Consider the following 25,279-nt stretch of genomic DNA (forward strand, 5'->3'; position numbering starts at 1 on the left):
TTCAGGGAACCTTAGCTAAGACAAGAATATACCAGTAAAAGCAAATTAGAAGAAACATATAAAGAACTTAGTTGACTTTTATGGTGTTCTGGAATCTTCAGAAGCCTGGTAGATATATGGATTTGGAGTTAGTTAAGGTGATCTGGGCTGGTGATATATTTGGGAGATATCGACACTAGAGCTGGTACCTGAAGTCATGAGAATAAAGATCATTTAGTACAAGTGTTCAAGTAAAAAGAGAAGAAAGTCTCAGACAGAATCCTGATAAAACAACAAATTCAGTGGGTCGGCCAACGGTTAGATTCCAGCAAAGTGAAAGTGAACACTGGGGAAGGAAGAAAGCCATTTAAGAAAAATGAGTCTCAATGAATACACGTAATACTGAAAAGTCAAGACACCTAAGGCGTAAAAATGTACCTTTCACAAAAACATTAGCACTGATGCCCTGGACAAGAACAAAATTTATTGGTGGTGGCAGAAGCGAGGCTGCAATAGCTTAACCAACATGTGTGGTAAAGATTTGGAATCATGAATGTCAGACAAGGCTTCCAAGAGGTTTAACTGTGCAAGAGAAGAGAAAGATGACTGGAGTGTGATCTGGAATTGAAGTTTTTTTTTTGTTTTTTTTTGTTTTTTATTTTCTGTAATGGGAAAAGTCTTCCCATATTCAAGCCTATTTTTCATCTTATCCCGAGTATCTCTATCTTTTCATATATATATATATATATATATATATATATATATATATGTGTGTGTGTGTGTGTATATATATATATTTAATTTTAGTAATCCTATCCCTTGCAATTCATAAATAGAATTAAAAACTGTGTAGAAAGGGACAGAGAAAAATGAATTTGAAGAATGTACAGAAAGAATAAAGATAAACAGGATGGGAAAACAGGAGGCCAGGGCATATCGAAGGTAAGTGATGGAATTTTTGTAAATAAAAGTTTAAGAAGCAGTGCAAGATTTTGTTTTGTTTGTTTACTTTTAGTTATGATCTCTGTTATTGGGTTTGTTCTTTTGTCCTCCTTGAATTGCACTTGTTCAGTGATGTGAAATGGCTCTTTCTCAGTGCTAATTCATAAGTTGCAAAGAGTATTGCTTATAATTCTTTTTACAATGATATAGGTCTATAAATTTCCAATTTTAAATAACTAAATATCAGTATTTCTGTGTCTCTTTTATTCTTTTACTGGAATAAACTATAAGAAATACCATTCAACATTTGTCACTGAAACCCAAAGGAAATATTCTCATCATCTTTGAACACATTTTTTGGGGGGTAGTTTCAACAATTTATACTTTTGATCCTGGCCATTTTATTTTTTCTCTACTTACAACAGTGCAAATATAATGGAATATAGTGCTATAGGATTGAATTCTTAGGCTGAGCAGGGAATATATTCAGAATGTCATCATCTTCTACTGCATCTACTAGATATATTCACACTTGGCACATAACATGCTCATGAAAATGATAACCCCCAAAGAGAAAATGAAACTCCCCTCCACACAGTGAAGAGAAAAAAGGTAGGAAAAATATATACACAGTTTATTTTTGTTACACTGGGTAATTGTGTGGACACCTTCAATTCCCTAGCAATTGCTAGATATGGTTTTCATTTCATTTTCTGAGAACATTCCTCTGCTCTACGTTAAATCATGACCTCCTGGGACATGATACGTTTGATGCATAATGTGTTAAAATAATAAAATATAACATGTCAAGGATTATTACCCACCAAAAATCAAACAAAACAAAGGAGGTAAGAATAACAAGGTGCCCCCAAAGCTCCAGAGGACTTATTTCTTTTTGTTTGAAATATGAGGGATTGGTTCAGTACACTTCAACTTGGAAAAAGAGAAGACTACTAATGTCATTATTCCAGGCTCTGCTTCTACTTAAGGGTTACCTTGGACTGCACAATCACAATGAAAGTGAGAAAGGAGCAAAATATAAAAGAAAATGGCAAGCAATCTCACTATCAACAGATTTTCTCATAAGTCTTATAAAATCACAGCTTGAGAACTGAACTGATCTAATATTCTATTGAATAAATCTGTGCAGCTGAGATTTATAATCAATCTACCAACATATGTTTGTGTCAAAAATATTGTACATGCACTCACTCAATAAAACTCTTGAGCATGTAATATGTGTTTGAATATCTAGATGGAAGGATTAAGCCTATCTTCTCAGGCTAGTGAGAAAAGGAGCTATGAAAACAGAACCCAAATTCATCAGTGATGCCTACATATCTGAGAGAGAGAGAGAGAGAGAGAAAGCGGGGGGAATATTCCAAATTTTGATGGGAAGACTATATCCTCAGTCCATTTATTTCTTTGGAAAATCAATGTTGAAAGCTTACAGATTCACCCTAGTCTCAATCTCATGTGTTTTTCTCAACATTTGTCCCTGATTGAAATATTCTTCATCTTAGACATTGATTCTGCTACAGACTCTAACCTGCCAATATAGGTAGTCTTTTTCTGTAGCAAGATCCTGACCTCTTTATTGGAGGAAACTGTTCAATCACACATTTGTGCATTATTGCTTGGAAGTATTATACTTTACCCAAGGCTAGGTCAACTACTGCAAGTTGATTTTACCATAATTCCATTCTTAAGTTCTTAGAGTTATCTTGTTTTACTGCTTAGAGTGATGGATGCTCTAATAGATGTAGGGAAATTGACCTGTAGAGTAGAGGAGAAATAAGTTCTGAATGCCATTATTTCTGATGGTTCATACCAAAATAAGACTTTCCTATATGGGGAGCTTAAAAAAAAATCATGGTGTCTGATCTGGGCTGGGATATTCAGTCAGGAGAATGTATAAAAGGCCATTCCAGGCAGAAAGACAAACATAAATAAAAGCATTGAGCCATGGAAGTTTATTCTGACTAGAAACAAAGAAAAAAATCACTTAGAAGACACATAACTGCTGACTTGGGAGTCAGAGTAACACTTTTTCCCTCTCTGTCTGCCCTTCTTGTTAAGGACAAATATTCATCAATTTATTCATATCGTGAATAAGCTCAATTGTGTGCCCATTACCATTCTATAAGGAAGAGATTATGCCTACTTCAAAACACCCACATCTCAGAGGAGGAAAAGAAAGCATTAAAGATAATTATCATAAATGAGATAAAGATAATAACAGATGTAGTGTCCAAGAGCAAAGAAAATAATCAGTAGCTAAAAAAATAAAAAAAAAAAATCAGTAACTAAACCAGCCTGGTAGAGCAGAATGCGGGGGGGGGGGGGGGGGATTGCAGGAGGGAGTGGGCAAGGAAGTCTTCACAGTAGAGAAGAAAAATATGCCTGATTTATTTAAGAAGATCAGTAGGAGATTGAAAAGAAAAGACGAAATGAGAAAGTCAATTTACTTAGAGAAAATAACAAAGCTACAGAGAGGTAGGTGATTCTAGGAGTGTAGTCTGGGTGCAGTGAAAATGTATGGATGAGATGATGTCAAGAGGTCATACCAGGAAGGCCCTGTGTTCCATGCTAAAGAGTTACACTTTGACCCAGTGCCATAAGAGCAGTTGTTGAAGGGTTTAAAAAGAAAAGGACACAGCCAGCTATGCATGTGAGACAGATCACTCTGTAGGTGTATGGATGATGGATTTGAGGATGCACTATTAAAGGGAGGGAGACCAGGTCACAGTACTTAATTGAGAGATGATGAGTGAGAAGCCTAATTAAGGCAGTATTATTAGGGATAGTGATTAGTGAGTGTACTTACCATAAAAAAATTATGAAGCAAATATTCCTGCCTTTGTGATGGAGCTGTAGGGGAGATGAGAGAAAGGAAACAAATCTGAATTTGCTTTCAGCTTTGTAGCCCTGGTAAATTTATGAACAGTGTTGTCAGCAAACAAGATAAAATAAAAAGGAAGAGGAGAATTACCTTATAACTTTCAGACTGAACAAGTTTATCTTTGTTGCATTTCAAAACACCACTAAAATGGCAAGAGGCATATAGGTCCATAAGAACCAAACAATGGAGAGAGGAAAAAAAATTGAAGAAACAATGTCACTGCAAAATTTAAGGGGAAGGGATGAACATTTTAGCAGAGCAGAGAAAGATGGACTCTAAGTGAGAAGAGGGATAATAACAGGGATAAAACTAGTCCAATTTGCTTGAATATTTTAAGTATTCAAGGTTTTTAGGGACTATGAGGGGCACATGGAGGGCTAGGGGCTGAAATTAGAAGGATTGGATGAACAGCTATATCTTTACCTCCCTCAGGACCCTAAAAGATTCAGAAGTTTATTCTCTAGAAATATTGAACCATAATGCTCCAGACTCCAGGATATCTGGCACAGGTGTGGGTAAGGTGGGGAAATGGTTCATATACATATGTATAAAAGATTCACTTTGCTGTACACCTGAAACTAACACCACATTGTAAATCAACTATACCCCAATAAAAATTATTTTTTAAAAAAAGAGAAATGTGGTGAAAGAGGATGGCAGTGATGAAGACTGTGGTTGGATATGACTGCCCTCAAATGCCTTAACTTTTACACAGTAACTTGGGTAAGGGATAATTTATGAACCAAAAGTTTATTTTCAAATCAGTTTGGTACTAAAAATAATTTTAATACAAAACTTACATCTGTGGGAAAATACTTGATTTGGAATGGAAGATATTACAGAACTTTAGAACATAATCTGGTCACCTGCCAATCTACAGCTGCTCATTTAATATACAGCATGCCAGTATATGATGTTACACCACTACTAGTCTTTTCCTACTCACTCCTAATGGAAGACGTTTTCACATAGTGAGGGATGAGGAAGTCATTCTGGTTTATACCTAATTTGGTTTGAACTTCATGCTAACTAAACAGCCTGCCTTGTGGCCTGTCAACATAAATTGTATATCTGTTTAACCACTAAAGTAAAATTGGTGTTGCCCACCATCCAATTATACAAAGGGTTAAGTTGCAACCCACTGCAGTCACCCACTGACCATGTGCCCTGAGGGGAATTGAGGGGAAAAAAATAAATAAAACAGGATAAGGCATTCTGTGACTTGAATACCCAGCCCATAGACAGTTAAGATGCACACCTCAGGAAGAATTTTAATGACCCAGATTCTTGTATCTTCCCAAATAGAAAGTCACTAAAGTCATTAATTTGTGGTGTCTGTTCTTTGTGATTAGCAATAATCTCTTACCAAGATGTACTGATACTTGACTACACGTATTTCCCAGCCAAAATATTCATATATAAGCTGGTTCCTCCCCTACTTCTTAGAAACAGTGCCCTCAGAGCTACTGCGAGGCTGTTTCCAGGGCTATAGTCCTCAGTTTGGCTGTAATAAAACTCTCTTCTATTCTTATTATAGATTGTTTATTGATTATTTGCATTGACAATCTGTAGGACTGTAAAAGAAAAGAAAAAGTTATGTGGTTCAAGGCACAAAAAAAAAAAGGAAAGGAAAGAAGATAAATTCCAGCTCTTTTCCTAGGCTAACCCACAAATTTCATTTACTTTGTGTATGCACTCACCTCCCACTCTTCTGGAGGTCCACAGTACCCACATGCTGGCCTGACCCCTGTGAGGGAGTCCCCAATCTCCCTCACCAACTTAAACTTGACCTACACTCCTACCCACCTTCCCACCCTCGCCAAGATTTTCATAATCCTGGGTCATTTTTATGTTAAGAGCACTAAATTTGGGTACTAAACACTCATTAACATTTGTTATTGTTTTATATGTTGTTGTGTTTTCTTATACAATAAAGATATGCACACTTACACAAGAAGTGTGAGATTCTGTTTTCAAAGAAAGACTGAGGACTGAATAAACATACAATATCTTTACTGACTGAGGAAAGAAACACACTATATTCTCTATAATTTTATAGAAAACAATATACAGGGAAATAAAATTATAGAGAATACTGTGGACAGCTAAATAAATTGTATACAAAGGTCACCAGAGATCACCAGGAATTTGAAAGTAAATATATTAAAATAGAAATTTGGGACAACAACAACAAAAAAACCCTGTAAATAAAACTGTAAAAGAAATTCTGAGTTCTCTGAACCAAAAAACTTTTGTTGTAAGTTCTACATATTTGCTAGTGAGTTAAAGTTCTTTTGCAGCCAACTATGTCTATGGCTTGCAGTAAAGTCATAGTTCTTCACAGGTGTTAAATATTGAAAAGCACAAAGTTCTGTTGACAATGTGAATATAGTAAACCAATTATGAAAATGACAAAAATGTCTTAAGGTGAAAACAGTGTGTTAAAAAGAGCAGCTTTTATATTTTTGCTATTGTAAAATGTTCAGATAGCAGTTGAATGCAAGGGAAAATAATCCTGTATACTAGAAACCTTTATAAAATTCTCACCTACAACTAAAGCAATTGACTGTGGCTTAATGTTGTTTATAAAAATATTTGTGTGTACATATTAATTCACATAATCATATATGTATATATATATATTTATACATGTATTAGTTGACACAATTTGTTGTCCTTACATGAAACAGAAAAAAAAATTGAAACTAATAAAATAGGTTTAACATGCTTTTGAGCAAAAAAAAGTGTTTACCTACAAAAAAGAATGAAAAGTTCATTGTATTAATTACTTTACAAGATCAAGACATATGTGCTAATGTCACTACTTAAAAACTACGCCATTTTATCCCAGTTCATGACTCCCACTACACCTGTACGGCAATGTTTCAAAATGGAAATGATTCTTAAGAGATAGAAGTGAGCATCTTCCTGGGGAATGTGAATGAGTTGCCACACAGACACACAAACAGAATCTAAAGGGGGTGATTGACTATAGTGATAATTATTGGTCTTTAATACCTGTCCTTTTAGGTCTTCAAATTGTGTAAAATTACTCCTGAGGCATGCAAGTAAGAAGTAAGGGTTAACTTGTCCAATGCTACACCCCTGCAAGAGAGACTCCTAAGAGGGTGCTAGTCACCCCCAAATCCACTGCTTAATGGAAAAAATTAAGGTCAACCTCAAAGCTTGGACCCCAGTCCGAATTCACCCAAGAACAACAATGCCACAAGGAGTTTGCCACATAATACAACTGCAGTTGCATGTCTTGTGCCCCAAACCTCAAACATATCCTCCCAGGAAAGGGAGTTTTCCCCTCCAAACCTCAGTTCCCACCTACACTGAGCTGGCAATAGGGCTCCCTGGATTCACGGTTCTGAACCATCATGTTATTTTGTATGTGACCCCTGCTATCACCAAAGGAGAAGCTCTCTGGTTCTTTCCGAAAGCCCCACAACCCGAGGGCTGCAGTCTATTTCCCTAAGTCTCGCTTCAGGTCCTGTGAGCTCACTTCAGATATCAATTAGTTGTTCCAGAATGCAACAGGGCAATGGGGACTGCATGCCTGTCATTGATTTTCATCTCTGCAAGCGTTAACAATAAATGCTGTTCCAGCAAACATGATGTTTCTGCTTGACCATCTGTCCTTTTTCACATGAGATCCAGAACACATTAATCTGGATACACACAGAAATCACTGTGTCCCCAACTCTGGTTCCTTAAACAGAGCTCCAACTAATGACAGTTTGGAGTCCTTTAACATATGGTACTTGAACAAGAATGTTCTTTGTCCATCTTTCACTTGGATCACAACGCACTCAGAAGAACAATAACACACATAATATAAATAAAAGGTCAAGACATTTAGTGTGTACTTATGTTCTGTTTGCTCAAACTGATTTACTTCCAGCTACCATTTTATTTTGTTTGTAAAAAGAAAAGTGGCAAGAGAAAGATGAAGTAAGTTTTTCAAATATTAACTTCCCTATTTAACATTTTCCCCCCTAAGGTAAGTCTCTCTTACAAATATATGATAAATGAGAAAAAGGGCAAAAGACTTATTGGTTTGGGACTAAGAGTACAGCTATGTAAGTGAACTCATCATTTTTCACCTTTTCTTTTCAAGCAGTGCATTCTTTGTAGGGTTGTTCAAAATAGAAAGTTAAGTGAATCTAAAAAACAACATATAACACTTGTTTCACAATCAATTTATGATGTTTCTGACACATCGAAAGAAATGGTCAGTTTAAAATTATTAATTAAATGCAGGATTCTTTTAAGATGCAAGCAAATCTTTAAACTCTTTATTAAAACAACTGGACCCCTATATCTAACCAATTTCTCAATTGAAATATTAAATAATGTAATTTATCATTTATGAATTACTGTATTGCACTGAAAATGGATTTAAATGACATCATTAAAATAATGTCACCACAGAGAAGCACTATAAATGATCTCTCAGTCCCTTCAAATACTTGAAATTAAGATGGAATAAATCTTCACTTTGGCATATTCCTCAATTACTATTGATATTTTATGAATCATTGCCTTTTGGATGCATTATAAATACTATGAGATATTCAATACCCTCGGCAGAAAAGCAACTCTAGTTCCTCTAGTCTAAATCATCTGCTTTCCTGGGGTGACAAAATTCAGGTTTGCTGAAAAAGTTGATTCCCAAATAATCACTCAGTAGGTAGTTGCTGAGTGAAGACTAGGCAATAAATCTGGACAAAGAATTGTGATGTCATTAAGAAAGCGTAATATATATTCCTTTAATGGAAACTGCAAATGGATAAATGGTACTAAACTCCATGCCGTTAGAATGGTTCATGATGATCTGTGCTCAGCTAACCTCTCCATCCTTCTCTCCCTCCACTCTCTCGTCATTCTCTGTGTTTCATCCACACTGGCCTGCTTTCATTTCCATAACCACGCTGCACTCCTTCCTATCTCTAGCATATGGGGTTGCCTTTATCTAAATGTCCTTCCACTTTGTCCCTAGTTAATCTATTCATTCTTTATAATCATTCTTCAGATATTATTGGAGAACACTTTCCTTTCTTCCTCAGGGTAGGCCAAGCACCCCTCTTCCATCATTTCTTAGTATTGAATATTTTTTCTTTTCCATTTTAGAGTTACATATTTATTTTTGCCATTTTTGAACTTATCTTTTCTCCTCCCTAAGTTGTAAGCTCTATGATGGTCGATTGTATGATGTATATGATGGTATGATTTCTTTTTTGTTCAACCTTGTACCTCTGGGGTACAATGCCAGACAAAGAGAAAGTGCTTAATATTTGTTAAATGGATGAATGACTGAATGAAAATATGGATGAATAAGAAAATACCACAATTTGCTGTGTAATCTATTAATTATGTTATAGGTCAGGTAATATATCTAAGTATTTTAGTGTGCTCATTGGTATACTTGTAACATAGCAAAGAGATGTAGATGGGAGCACATTCTGTCCAATCTCAGCCATAGTGAGGTCCTGCCTGCCTCTGTTGCTAGTACCTGTCCATACACGTATTATACATTCCTTCAGCATCATAACATGTTGCTGAGAGTGGGGTAGATAGAATGTACCTGTCCAAAGATGAGAGTGAAGATGAACATTTTTGTATGGAATATATTAAATGAATGTTAATTCTATCATCATTTAAAATCAACGTAGTATAGTGCTGTCTTATACATGACTGCTTTGTAGCCTGTCCTTAGGGACTAGAACCTTCCATGTTCCCAACAGTGAGATATAATATATTTGTGTTTCCTTTGAGTTAAATGACCCAGTTGTCTTCCCTTTACTGTCACTTTACTTTATGTTGTATAGCTCTCCTTGGTCAAAAAGAGAATAACCAAATGAGAATTAGAACATTAAAATCAAGTTTTACATTCCCCATCCCACGTTTCCTCAATTTGGAATATGTAACATTTGGGATGCTAAGATAAAACTGAATAGATTGAACTGTTTTTCTGGGAAAGACTCTTCTAAATATGTTTAAAATAAAAACAAACAAACAAACAAAAAAAAACTTCAAGTCTTTTAAAATAATTTAGGAAATGGTATTCTGAGTTTTCTGAAGATCATAAGAAAGTTTACTTAAAGTTATCCATGATAAAGTAAATTTTGTACTAAAGTTTAAAAATGTTAACATAAATTGTAAAAAGCCAGTTTCTTGTACTTGAGTAACTTTTACTACAGATTTTCATGAAAATATTTCCAACAAAAGTTCAAAAAATTGTAGATCATTTGTTTCATATAATTTTATATATATATTGCTTCTCATGATAATGATCCTTTAGTTTAGAAGAATTTATAGGGTAAATCACAATGGATATCACATAAGGATTGAGACATGAAAGAACAATGTTAAAACATTCAAATCAAAACAGTGCTTGTTTGATAAAATAAAATAATCTTTGGTGTATTTTTTTCACTATTAAAAGTCCCTGTATGTTCTTTATTTAACTTGAAGTAAAAAAAAAATTATAAATAAGCAGTGTAAGGAGAGTATATGATCAACGATTACACTTTCCTTGGAACCATTACAGTTCTTCAAATATTTCAGAATTTATCATATATTCAAAACCAGATTATGTCTATATCAGACATCATTCATTCATTCATTTACTCTTTTCTTGGCAACAGAGAAATTTTTGTACTTGTAAGCCAATAAAACATGTACAGTATACCATAGGATATAGATGTATACACTGCAAAAAACAAAGTTTCCAAATTTCTTTCAAATATTTGAGTTTATTTTAAAACAGTTGACTTCTAGCTTGACTGGCAATCTAATTCTTCTGCATTGATCAAAAACATAGTGGTCTAAATTCTACTAGTAAAGATCAAGTGGATTTTTTTAATAAAAATATAATTATAGTGTACTAAAAGGTGCTCATTTACTCTTACTTTAAAATTCAAAATTAATTAGTGCCACAGAGCACAACTGTTCAATCATACATGAATATTATTAATTTCATCAAAGGAAATAAAACTGTAAACACAAACAGGAAATTAAGTAGCAAGGAAACTAAAAGATTCATATTGACCTTAATCCCATCTCAGATTCTGAGTTTAATTGCCAGTTGCAGAGTAAGCTCAATTTTAAAATCCCTCTAGTTTATTCAGAAAACTGACTTTTAAATTTTATGGAAATAGATGGAGACTTGATTTAAAAATCTGGAGAAATAAAAAATTCCTTGATGAAAGATTATGCAAAGTAGTATTCCCACAATAAGCACAGTATTCCACCAACTGTAAAGTCAAACAGATTCTACTCAAAAATCAAAAAAATATTGATATTTAATATGTACCTTTTGTTCCCTTTAAAAATGTAGTGTTTGATTTAGTTGTATGAGTTTAATCTAGTAAATCATTCACTTAAGCAAAAATAATACTTAATGATTGATTATGAAAGGCCTCATGAAACAAATTTTTATGAGAAAATAGTGATTAGCAACCCAACTGGTTTGAAGTAAATCAGAGAACCAGCAGAGTATGAGTTCACATCTTCCCATAGATAAACATAAATATCGTGATAAATAGTTGAATGTGGAGTCTTTCTACCAAGGCAGTTTTTCAATCCCATTTAGAAAAAAGTATAGTATCTGTCTCATTTCCTTCAGATTTATTATATGAAAAATGCTGTTTTGTACAACAGAAATTAAATCAATTTTCTGACCTATACTTTGGGGCAATTTTGTGGTTCATTATTTGTTCATTCTCTAGCTGTGGCTTAACTGTATATACAATCACCCTTTATATTGATGTTCAAAATTAGGCCTGTCATATCCCTCAAGAATTGACTCATCATTTATAAGAATCATAGTCAACAGTCCTTTATTTAGAATTCAAATTTTTCTATATATTTTGATATAATTTGGAGCTTGCTGTAAATTGCCTGGATTTTTAATCTACTAAACGTTTTATTTTAAATAACTCCTCCATTTCAACTACTCGCATTACAGTTTGACCAATATGTTGATTTGACCTCAAGTAAATTCTATTTTTATATTTTTAGCCATAACACACTTCTCCTGTAAGTAGCTATATAATTTATATGCATATATAAATGAAATTATACAGAATTCATTCCATGTGTGTACAAATTGGAATAAGTTACTACATAATCATACTTTCATACATACATACAAATTTTGAAAGAGTGAAATAGCCAGGTTCATATAACTTTTAGCTTTAAGGAGTCTATTTAGAAAAACCTATATCTTTGTATATTTGTTCTGTTAGTGCTCTCCATTTTTTTTTTTATCATTAGTAGCCACCTCCCCAAGCTCCATGTTCTAGGAATCATTCTTAAAGAATCATTTAAACTCCCTGATCTTTGGTTCCTGCTGTAAATTGATTCTATGCACAGCAGTCTAACGAAACCATATAAAAATAATTTTGTGATTCTAAACCATAGAAATATGTGGATGTTCCTTCACTAAAAGACAAACTTAGACACTGGTATGATTCTTTATCTCTTCACATCCTTTTTCACAAATAAGATAGCAAAACCACGAAGCCCAGAGAGAGCTCCTGGGTTAAGTGCTTGTGTAACTCTTTTTCTCAGCATGCAATTTCTTATTCTGCGCCTGTATTTCTTTAACTGACTCTCACTGTATGTTCCCATTATATCTTACTGTAGCAATGCTTCAAAATACTGTCCTTAGTGAAAAGACTCTGATCTGAGAGCTAGTGATGAAGGTGTAAATTACATGAGAAGAAGAAAAAATTCACCCTAGGAGGTTAAACCCATTTGCCTTCATGATTTGGACAAATTCATTCAGTGAGGTAATGAGCTACGAGAAACAAGCTATGTTTTAAACACTGCTGAGTGTAGAGAATGTTTTAGTAGGCTTGATTCTACCATTAGAGAGTTGTGGTCTGGTACACTGTTAGGAAATTCAGAATATGCTTAACTAACATGTCTTGTATTTTTAAGAAAGAGTGATTAAAAGGTGGGAATTTTCAAGAGAGCAGTGGTTTTTCTCTTTTTTGATAAATATGATACATTTAACATGCTTTTTATCACCAATAGTGTTTTACTTTTTGTGTATCTGTTTTTATACAACTTGTTTTATTCAAGATAATTTATTGTGGCTGACAAAATTTACCAGCAGAGCCTGCTTGAGACTTGGAACTGATGATATTTAGAAAAATAATTACTTAGAATTGACAGTGAGACCAAAGCTTAGCAAATGGTAAGAAGCAGGCCAATTAAGTGATAGGTACCACATATTAATAAAAATGTAAACCAAATGCAGGGAAACACAGAGGATTACAAAAAGGCTTTCCTGATAATGTCATGCATTCCAAGGAAGGAGTTCTTTACCCATATCAAAGATTATTTTACAAAAACATGGTGAAGCAGCTGCTGCATATTTTCAGGGATGTCTGAAAGAAACAACCTTCTACTTGCAGCAGTGAGAATTTTTGCTAAGATAACATTAGTTGACTTAATAATGGCATGACACAATTCCATTATTACTGTATTACTGTGACCATACTATTTGTACACAATAGTATGCTTTTAACCACAACAAAACATCATTACAATTTTTCTTATTTATTTTCAAGTAATTTTATGGAAAATTTAAGAGGCATAGCTTCCCATTTCTAGATGACTATGAAAATGACCAATAAATGCAAGGAAAAATACCTTGATCTTATCACCAAGTAGTGAAAAATAAGATCCAGCTGCACTTGTGCCTTTATTAAAATAAGGATGTGGTGAGAAAATACTGAGAACACATTACACTTAAAACACCACAAATAAATAAACCTTTGAGTTTTCTATGTTTTAGGAAGAAGCAATCCTTCCTGTTTTATGATTGTATTAAGCTCATGCAGCATTTTCCTTTTTCATAAACCTTTTTAGTATTGGCTAATAATAAAATAATAGTTTATGTTTAATGTACATGTATGTACTGGTGGCAGGAGTTTTTTAGCTCTCCAATGAATCCATTCTCCTGCTCTTACCTAAGAAGAGCGTTGTTCCTAGGCCTGAGAATTCATTCCTCAGCTTATATATGGACAGAGTCTATGAAATTAAATGTTCCCCAGGCAGTGAACAGCATTGTGCCAGTTTGGGGCCTGAGTCTGTAAGACTGTGGTCTTTCCCATATATTCTTTTCCTCTTTCCCTGCTTGATGGAACCAGACTCACAGAACCACTGTGCAAAGTGCAGATTATCACAGGCTGTTTGCTTCTGCCTTCCAGGAAAACTGCCATGTGAAAGAAATATGCTTCTTTGTTTCTTTTTATTTTTAAATTATAATATTGCTTTTAAAAAATGTAATAAAGTTAGCCTATTCTTCCAGCTAATAAGTTTAATACATGTCATGCAATCTTCTAAGAACTTTATATGAACTTTATATAATTTAATCATCAAAACAGTTTAAATAGGTGGGTACTTTTATTATTACCCTTCTTAGAATAAAGCATCTTAGTTTTATTTAGATGACGTAATTTGTACATGTTCACTCTGCTACTGCCATATTTCATCAACTCTAAGATGCACATTCTTTTCATATTGTAACATCTTTGAAGTCAAGATGCATCTTGAAATAATTGGTACCCTACAAGTTATTTGTAGGGGTTGCCTGTGTGTGTCTAGGAGATGATGTATAAAGTAATGATATGTTAAAAAAAGATGTCCTATTTTTGATAAAATAAGTAAACATGGTGGTAAGTATTCAAATCCAGGCAGCCCTGCTCCAAAACTCTTAATCTGAAGCATTACTTCACTTAAATAATAAAACAATTTCAACATAACACAAAACAGTATCTAGAAAGGGCAGTTTTGTATGTTTTCCAAGTTGATTGATTCTGTTTATTTTCAGTTCCCCATATCTCCTGAAATTTTGATTTAATAAGTAAATGACTTTTAATCTTTCAGCATAAATAAACAACTTTTTTGAAATATCCAAACAAATAGTAATAGACGGGAAGATCATTGCAACTTATTTTATATTTCTTTGTGATACATGAATACAAGAGAGGACTAAATCTTGTCTCCTGGGATATGTCTTGCTTTAATGGAATTAACAAATCAGACAAAATAAATGGTTTACGAGTAAGATATGTTTGAAAAAGAATCTCAGTCAAAAATACGTAGCCCTCCACTTAGTTGCTGCCAAAATGATAATGTATTTTTTCTTTTCCCTTTCTTTCCTCATCCTTCCAATAACTCTCTCTCCCTCCTCTGTCTCTCTTTCTCTGTCTCTGTCTGGCTGGCTGTCTCTCTTTGCTTTTCCTTTTGTGGGGAGCAGGGAGAAGATTTAATTTGAGTCATTTGAAAGGTTTTAAAGCAATCAGAGGAGATAAAACTATATCTTATACTTTGGTTTATCAACCAGATTATGAACTTCTTGAAGATATGCTGAATGATTTTTATCTCTGTTCTCCAGCCCTTGGTACAGAGTCCACTACTTACCAGCTCTTGAGAGTCTGTTAAATTTCACTGTGTTTTGAAAGAATGGGGTGGTAAAATTTTTTTCAATTACTTAACTCAATAATATTGAGCACCTACTCTGTACCAATTCATATTCCTGGCAGAGTTCAAGTGTAAGAAACACACTCATACCTACTTGGGGCTATCCTAAAGGTAATGATTATTTATATAATGACATTAAAGCTGATATTTTCCATTGTATATTTCTCCTAGTGTGTTCACTTCTCTCATAAATTTTGACTATGCTCATAAAAAAGAAATATAATCCTCAATAATACATTTTTATGTGACTTAAACATATAGACACATGATTCCAAAACAACCATTCTACTTTATAAAATCTCTCCTAAAGAAATGACCCTAAATATGAAAAAATATATAAAAACACATTTTAAATATAAATACTTATAACTGGACTTTACAAAGTGGAAAATTGGAAACAAGAAGTTACTATATCACAATAAAAGAGTTGTGGTCTTTGAGTTTTCATAACGGGATGTATTTTACTCTTAATTTTATTTTTCTGTGGTTATAAAAGCTTGTTATATATAGATATTTGTACTAGGAGCTGTATGGAAATTATAGAATATAATGTAATGCTTTTGAGGAGTTATAAAGGCCAATCACTATGTAACACAATTTAAAAGAATTATTACTTCATTATTCAGTACAAGATTATGAGATATTATACTATTATTCCCATTTTATTTCTGGTGAAACAGCCCAAGCAGATGAAATTATAAAAAAGCTACAAAGTAGGGGAAATAGGACTGGAACCAGGCAATTCCAGAACTGCTTCTTGACTCATCAGTTATATAATTTCCCCGGAAAAGGATGAACAAATACTGTCTCTCTCCTCAAGTAGCAGAGACAATATTATATACCTATGGGACAATGTTAAAGACTATCTGTAAATGAAAATAAAAGTCAGCCTAGACTGAAACGAACAAAAAATCTCTCTCATTAATTAGGCCAGGGAGAGGGGCTGGGTAGACACAGAAAATGACAGCTACTAAGTTAACAGGAATTATTGTATCTCCCAATGTCATAGAGCAGCTACAAAATGCCATAATGATCTCCTTTTTGAGTGACTACTGCTTTCTTACCAATCACTTTCTTTGCTATCTTCATTTATAACTAGAGATACACAATTACTAAGCTAGCTTCACTTTATTGAGAGTCTCCAATGCCTAATTAATCCCCACTTCTCCTATCTTGCCTTAGGAAAAGTGACATCCAAAACTAACCCCTACTTTCCTTAGACCCTTCTCAAAATCATTCCATAGGATGCCAAACTTTACAAAAGATGCTCCTCTGTAACGTTACACTTGCCACATCAAGTCAATAGCTCTGACTTAGATTACATGTTTGTCCCCGTGGTTTTCTGACCACATGGATTTAGGCCTTGCCACATGGATCGCCTTAATGCAAAACAGAAGTTGATAACTGCTGTTAGATGAGTTTAAATATTCTGCAGTTGGTGCACTGGAGAGGAAATGATTACATTAGTCAAAGGACCTATGAGAGTGGTTTTAAGTTGTAGACCAATTTGGTTGTGTGACTCTGCTTCAGGATCAAGGAACAGTTTGAACATGGGAAGGATACTCTCAGAAAACATCAAACCATCCTGCTTGGTTTGAATTAGGATTAAGGATATTAAGTCTGGAAAGGAAAGTTGGAGATATAATGTGGAATGTCTCAAATACTACAAAATAAAAGTTAGGCACGTCTTCCGCAGGCCATGAGGCTGGAGACAAAGGCATTTACATGGTGTATGATGGCTAAATCTTTGGATTGGAGAAAAAAAAAATCTAGTATCAGTTAAAGAATAGGTTGAACATGAGACAGAGAGAACATTTAGGAACGTATCACAAAATCTGAGACAGAGAGAAGGTTTAGGAACGCATCACAAACATTTGAGTGTATATTCCTGAAATGGGCCAGTGCCAGAATGATTAAAGTAAGGAGATTTTTTGTGTGACAATATTTGATGAGGGATAAAAGGGACAAAAAAAAATGTGCTAAGATTTTTAGTCAAACACAGGACAGATTCAGAAATTGGTGATGTTATCAAAGAGGGGAAGATGAATAATTTTTTGCTTGACAGGCTGCCAAGCTCAGGCATTGTACTAAGATGGAGTTACAAGCTGACATCTGAAAATAAGTATCTAGAAGAAGAGGAGTGTATCTGAACTGGAAAGGACAATTTGAGGGTTGTCAATATAGAAGTGATTTTTGAAAGTACATCAGTAGAGGATGTTAAGAAAGGAACTAGTGTGGAATGAGAGGAATGAGTCCACTTAGGAACCGTATTTTAGGAGAGAGTGAATAGTGGAAAACTGGTGAATAATAGAATAAAAAGGATGAGTGATACATGGAAAACAAAAATGTGTATTGCCGTAAAAATAGACTTTCAAGAAGAAAGAAGCTGACAATAATATTATACAGTGCAATGAGTGTAAGGAGGAAGAAAATAAGATTTGGTGGTTATGAAATCACTGCTGCCCCATTTAGAAAGTATTAACACATTCTAAATCTTTTTCCAAAGCTCTTTTTATTTTGAGCGGGGGATGTTAATTAAGGTATTGCCATATTTAAATTTATATAATTTTCCTCAAATCTATACCCCTTCCTAATTTCTCACTGATTTTATGATCTTTAAAGTCCTGTATTTCTTTAAAGTTAGAAGTTTCTATGAATGATGGTCCTGGTAGAATGTGGTAACACAGTGCAATACTGAATGAACACAGACCTGTGCTAGGAAATAAGAGCAGTAGAAATTGGCAAGATCATCTGAAGCTACCACTTGTATTCAAAGCACTCTGCCACCCCCACTGTTCTATGAATCCATTACTTAAGAATAATTGATTTTCTATTTAATTATAAACTTTCAAGGTCGTTTAAGCGTAAAGAGTATATGTCATATATTTGAATATTGTGGGTAACTTCAATGAATGGTTGATCTATAATCTTTCCTCGTCACCCACATCTGATTTACTGTGGCTCCACTGCTGCTAATTCACCATATGGGCAAAATGTCAAACAGGTTAATTTTCCTATGAATGTGAGTACTTTTATCGCTTATCATTTTTTGCCAGTTTTTCTTTTTCCTAATACATGAGTACCATTCTCAACACAGAGCTAGGTAACATTTTATAACTTATCTTTTATCTGTTGAGTCATTCCAGGAACTGCCAAGAACAACTTGAAGAACAATGCTGGGTCAATTACTGTAATCAGTTCCTCCTCTTTCTCTCAAAGACATTTGCCATTTAAGACACAGCTTAGTTCTGAATGGTCTCTTGATTTTAAACCTCTTGATGAAAGATTCACTGACTTCTCACATAAGAATCAATTTAGTAATGTTTCCAGAGCTTTGACATATTTGAAAAAGTCACCTTCTCTTTACTTTAAATATCATTTTCACCAGATAATTACTTCTCTTTTAATTTAAGTGGAAAAATCCTCCTTCATCTCCATAAAATTTTTTATATTCTTCTGTTGCCTTGCCCTAAACATGTTGCATTCTACAACATTCTTCATTTTATATGTGACATGTAATAATCTTCATTTTCTTTTTCCTGCTGGGATACTTTTCTGCTTCAAATGCTTTCTCAAAATTTGCTTATTCATTCCATTCTGAACTCTCCTTTGGTAACTTCATAATTGCTGAAGAAAAAAAAGTAGTTCCTACAAGTTGGACTTGGATTAATTTTCTATTACATGACAGTGAATGACAGTGGAGAAGATCTTGCCTTTCCAAACACTTGTGAAGAAACTGTTTTTCAAAATATCTAATAAGTATTTTGAAACACTTTCACGAGTTATATTACATTCTATACATGCAAAACTATTTAAAATATTTCTAAGGAGAATACTCATCTAGATACATGACAGTACTTCTCACTGGATATTTTCAACATGTTTAGGTAGGAAACAAATGTCTACCTTTTCTCTCAATGCCCACACTACTCAGGGAGCACCATTTTTGTCATGCCTGTTATGACAGAGCTTCATTGTCTCAGGATAATTGGTGCTCCTGGAGTTATTTCTGCCCAGGACCTCTTCCAACAATCATTACTAACAAACTATCACAGTATTTTAGAACACATATTTGTATAGAATTATATCACTTTCCTTACTACATTTATTCATACATTTTTCTCTTCAAATAATTTCCCAAACAACAACAAGTAAGGAGGACGTAGACAGACAAGTCTGCTTTTTACAGGTATATCTCCCCTTTGGACTGTAAATGTTATGAGGGATTATTGAGTTGATTTGTCTTCATATGCCTCAGTGAAGGAGGAGGTCATGGAGAGGATGTGACAGCTAGTTGAACCTCCAGCTGGACATGAGGTATCAGAGATTCCTCACTTCTTTCCCTGACCTTGGATGTGTATTCCACTTGCCTTCCCCATGCAAGTAGCTGCCCCAAAGTCATAACCTTGAGACTGTAATGTGATGCTGAGATCATCTGGAGGGTGTACATGGCTCATCCCAGTAAAGGCCTCTATATAAACTTTAAAATTCTGGTGACGGGTGCAGAGATGTACTTGTTTTGAGCCACCCAAGACAAGCCTTGTAAGTAAGTTTCCTTACTTATTAAACCTGTCACCTACCAATCTGGAGTGGTCTGCCTCTTTCTTCAGTCTCCCTGCCCTCCACATAAGGGGGCCAGTTTCAAATTATACCTGGGAAGTTCCCAAGGTTGTGAAGCAATATTCAGAACAATTAGAAATAAGATTTCCTTGCGAACTTTAGAAGATGGTAACATAGAAAGACCCTGAGCTCACCTCCTCCCACAGACACACCAAATATACACCATTACAGAGTCCTCTGTATTGCTGGAGAAGCCAGAACGGCAGATTACAAAGGATACTACAGGGCTGCATATACCTCCAGAATCCTTGGATCCTAAGAAGAAGATTAAAGACGCACAGTGAAGATTTATCCCTGATTGGCCAGCTGGCAATGATGAGTTAATATGATGAAATTTGGGGCTTTCCATATATGCAGGAAAATTTTTTCTCTTAACCTGGATTTTAAACTATCTCACTTTTACTGAGGATCTCTTGTGTAATCTATTTAAATATAAAGTTACATTCTAATAAGAAATAGGGCCCCCCCCCCCAAAAAAAACCTGAACTCTTAATTATACCAATCGTTAGTGTTTAAAATGTTGGGCCTATATTTTAGAGATTCTACATACTGAGAGAGTTATCAAAAATCCATAAAATTATCTGAGTTTAAGTAAGTGTGCTTAGCCAAGTTAACCCTGTTCATGAATTTCAAATACAGCAATATTGGTATCTAAAATCTTACCATAAGTGCCTCTCTTTAAACAACATGCAGAATGAGGTGATGCCTGCTTTGGTGGCATTCTGTATTTTAAAAAGATGAAACTGTAAATAGCACTCTAAGGCCAGTGGTTCCTTCAAATACTGCCCTCCTCCTTGCATTCAGAGATATGAAGATTTTCACGTTTTTTAAAGCCATTTATGAGTGAAGGGAAACAGAAGGATGAATTGACAGGTAGGCAATTAGCTCATTATGGGATAGGCAGGTGGAACGCTTGCCCTTTAAACAGGGTCTCAGCTGTTTTTCTGAGCTGCTGGTGAAGAAAAGAGATGATCATCAATTCCCATTTACCCTTTCCCTAATCTCCCTATCACTTGGAACACAGTTCTGACTGAAATGTGTCTGAATATATTTGGCATTTGTAAATGTCAAAATAATATCCTGAAACAATAAATACATACAGATATACTTAGAGACAAACAATACTTGAGACGTCATAGAAGACGTGTTAAGTCTTTGGTTTTGGGGTTTTTTTAAGGCAGGTTTAGATTATCTTTCATCATTCTTAAGACTCCAGGAAGGAATCTGGTGAAAAGATGAAACCTAGGGCACTTCCTGGGAGTAAGAAAAATTCTACCAAAATAGTAGGAACCTCTGTTCTGGCAGATTCTTCTAAAAAAATAATGATACCTTGTCACTTATTGTCACTATGAAGTCAAAACCAAATATCAACTAAACCCTATGCCACCAGAAAACTGAACTAAACCTCATTGTTTTCTAAGATTAAGTTAGCAGAATTTTAAAGTGGTAGTGAGTATTCCAAGCAGAAAGATGTGATCTTTCATTTCTGTATTTTATATAACAACTGTTATGTAATATTTCCTCTTGGTATTCGCTCATTTGTGATTTTTTTTAATTGAATAACTTCCAACATAGTAAAATATAATGCTAATGGTGATTAATTGGCTTTTACATTTTTGTCTTTAACCCCCAAATATGATTTACAGCTGACTCTTGAACAACACCAGGGTTATGGGTGCTGACTGCACAGTTGAAAATCTGGAAATAACTTTACAGTCAGCCCTCCATATACATGGTTCCACATCTGAGGATTCAATCAACCAAGGATCCTGTAGTTTCAAAGTACTATTTAGTGAAAAAAAATCTGCAGTAGACCTGGGCAGTTCACATCTGTGCTGTTCAAGAGTCCACTGTAATTGCAAATCAATTCATTCTTTGGGAGGAGCTAATCTACAGGCCCATATGATGAGTTAATGACATATTGTGCTTTAAAGTTACCCATTCTCTTTTGCTGGCACTTGTCCCTACCTCTACTTTTAATCATATTTAGCATCGTCTTCATAATATTTGGTATGTTGCTCATGGCAATAGGGAGAGAGAGCATGCTTACTTCAACAAAAAGAAGAAAAGGAAAGATTGAAAAGAATGTCAGCATTTCTGGAGGCCAAAGGGAGTGGAGGATGGGGCCGCTCTCTGTGCATCAGTCAGCGCATTTCTATAATGAGCCAATGATACAGATGCTAAGGGACTACTGTTTTTTATTCCTTCAGAAAGGCATCTTGCATATACAGTTTTGCTCAAACACTTGACAACTTCCTAAAATACCTTATGAACAAAAAGCAAGGAAAAAACATATAAAAATTTGATACTTGGAAAAAAGTTTGCCTAAATCACTATTATTATTTTTTTGTTCTATGATTTTCCTTTGGTAAATTTTAGGAATAGTTTAATTACCCGTATACCTTATTGTCTTTTCTCTTGTTCCTAACAGTGTCAAGGTTGGAAGCAGGCTATGGAAACATTCATGAGAACACAGATATACAGTTAATATCTAGTAGAAACTGTCATTTCCTGCCAGCTTACCCTGTGTCAGGCACTGTTCAAAGTGCTTCATGCACATTTGCACATTTCTGCTTCATCCGGAACTGTGGGATGTAGGTACTCATCTTCATTTTACAATTGAAGAGACTGAGTATTAGAAAAATTAATAAATGCACCCAAGGTTATATGCAAATGACTGGCAGAAGTGGGGCACCGTGAAGCTAGGGCCTGTTATAATAACCACACTCTCCTTTTGATAGATTCAAAATAAGGAACTATTGCAGGAAATTTTGCATCGTTGATGTTAACACTAAAAATTACTGTGAATGCTCAGGATATTTATAGGCATCTAGTTATTTGAATTTATATAAGTTAAAAAACTTGAATATTTGACATAATTATTCATCCAACTATTTAGCCATATTTTGTAATGTTTCACTGTAATTTGGTAAGCTGCAAATAAGATTTTCACCTAAAAACAGTTTCTTCTTTAACATGAGTGCTTTAATATTGTACTGCAATATCCAAAACTTTGAATTCTGTATAATAGTATATATGTAGTGTTTACAGCACATATATACACCCTATGTAGTGTTTATATATTTATATATTTACCTATTAAAATGTGATTTATAATACATGTATACATGGGGGTATGTAGATTATGTTTATATATATATATACACACACACTCATATATAGGAAATATAATGTGTGCATATATGTAAACATAATAAACTATGAGAAAAATGCATAGACAACTAATTTTGATTTTTAATGACAGCATTGTTCTTATTTGTTTTATATGATAACATTTATTTAATATAAATTATTTTGCCCAAAATTTAGATTATCATAAATATCTATTTAAAAATGGATTCTAATCATTCTATATACTAATGATCAACTTATTATTTTATAAAAACTAATATTTAGTCTTTTAATATCCAGACTAGTATCTAAAAAGATATTAAATATATAACTAGTATAGCTTAAGTAAAGATTAGTTTTACAAGGCTATGATTTTGAACAAGGAGTCATCCATCATCATAATAACTAGAGGTAGATGATGATCATTTTTAAACTTTCATGTTTATCAAGTTTTTACTTGGTCATTTGTCAAGAACATTTAAAATATTTATGTTGGAAAGTAAAAAGTCATATTATTCATAAAGCAAATATTAGAAAGTCTATGATACAGAGGAGAAAACTGTATACGAGTCACTATATCCTTGAAAAAGTACAAATTTGTCCACATTTCAGGTTTCAGTATGACTTATTTCCTGGAGATTTTTCTGAGTTTCAAGATATTTTCTCACATCTCAAAATAAACTATGCCATTTTAGCATGTGTTCATCATATATTAAATAATTTATGATACCAAAAATTTTTGTACGTTCTTCCAAATTATGCTGATTCAATTTTATATTGTATTTTTAAGGCAAATACATGGTTAAAAATAAGTTCATATTAAGCAAAAATTTTAACTTATAAAACATTGCAATAAATCTTTAATTACTGAACATTTCTATTTAAATCAGTGTTGAGGAAGGTAGGAAAGAAGGAAGGGAGGAAAAAGAAAAAAAGTCCTTTGCTTATTTTTATTAGAAGTTTAAGAGTGAATACTGTATTAATTTTCTTTTCTGCAATTGGATTTGCTGTTGCTGTTTAATTAATATTTTGTAGAGGTTCCAGATCAAGATTTAGAAAATCTAAATTATTGATTGAAAATAAATTGCCTTTAATGTATATTTCAAACTTTATTTATATAAAGTTGTCCACACATTGTGTCACATTTTGAGTACATACTGGAAATTTCTTCCAAAGAAATACGTTAAATTAGCATTGCACGTTAAATCAGAGTGCCCTTTCTACTAACTGCATTACTTATATTTTAGCTTTAATACCCAGAAAAAAAAATAAATATTAGGTATGCATAATTTGACAAATGATTTAACTAAGTCCAGAGATTTGAAATATATACACATTTAGTAAATGGCAAAACTGATTCAATCCCAAATTTCTCAGCCTCTGAAACCAATGCTGTGTTCACTTGACTATACTAAACATATTATACTGTAATATAATTCATTTTCTGACTTTTTTTCTTTATATACTCATCTCTCTGCCTCTCTATACAACTCTACCTTTTTCTACATGTACGCCTCTGTTCTCCTGTTTCGTCTATTCTGCTGCTGTATCCAAGTTTCCCCCCCATGTCACATCTACCTTTGCATACTCCCCGATTCCTTTCACTAATTGTTAATATGGAACTGAATTTACTTTATAAAACAACTTTATTATTTCTACAATGTATCATTATTTTAAAATCCATTATAAGTACTTAATTTGCTTTCTTAAAAATCTATGCGTGTGTATGTGCGTGTGTGTATGTGTGTGAGTGTGTGAATTATTCCTAACAGAATCTAAAATAGATTTCAAAACACAGATTAAATAAAAGACATGGAAAGGACATCGGAGATCTTTTCATCTCATCTATCTCCACCCATATCCTTCTCCCCTTAAATTCTTTTATAACATTATTAACAAATGATTCATTCAGACTCACCTTTCTGTTTATTTTCAGGATTATTTACTCGAGATAACCAATTGCATTATGAACATTCTACATTTTTTAATTAAAATATGCCTCTTCCTAACATTTGCGAGTTAAATAACATCATATTATAGTATTGAAAACTGAACAAAATTGTACCAACAGCTAGAATGGAAATATCTTACTTCCTGTTAAATTATTATTCTATTAATAGGTACTTATTTTTCTACTGTGTCTTACAGGGCCTAGAATGACAAAAGTTTTTGAAGTCTTTCCAGCTGTACTCATCTCAA

At 33.8% G+C, this 25,279-nt stretch overlaps 1 long non-coding RNA gene across 1 annotated transcript in view; it reads right to left on the minus strand.

Annotated features, from left to right (window-relative positions):
* The window catches only part of LOC309628731, a 162,365-nt gene that overhangs the window by 3,426 nt on the left and 133,660 nt on the right, over positions 1 to 25,279 (minus strand). The gene's annotated exons all lie outside the window — the stretch shown is intronic.

Source organism: Balaenoptera borealis (genome assembly GCF_965194805.1).
Source record: "Balaenoptera borealis genome assembly, chromosome: 5".
NCBI lineage: Eukaryota > Metazoa > Chordata > Mammalia > Artiodactyla > Balaenopteridae > Balaenoptera > Balaenoptera borealis.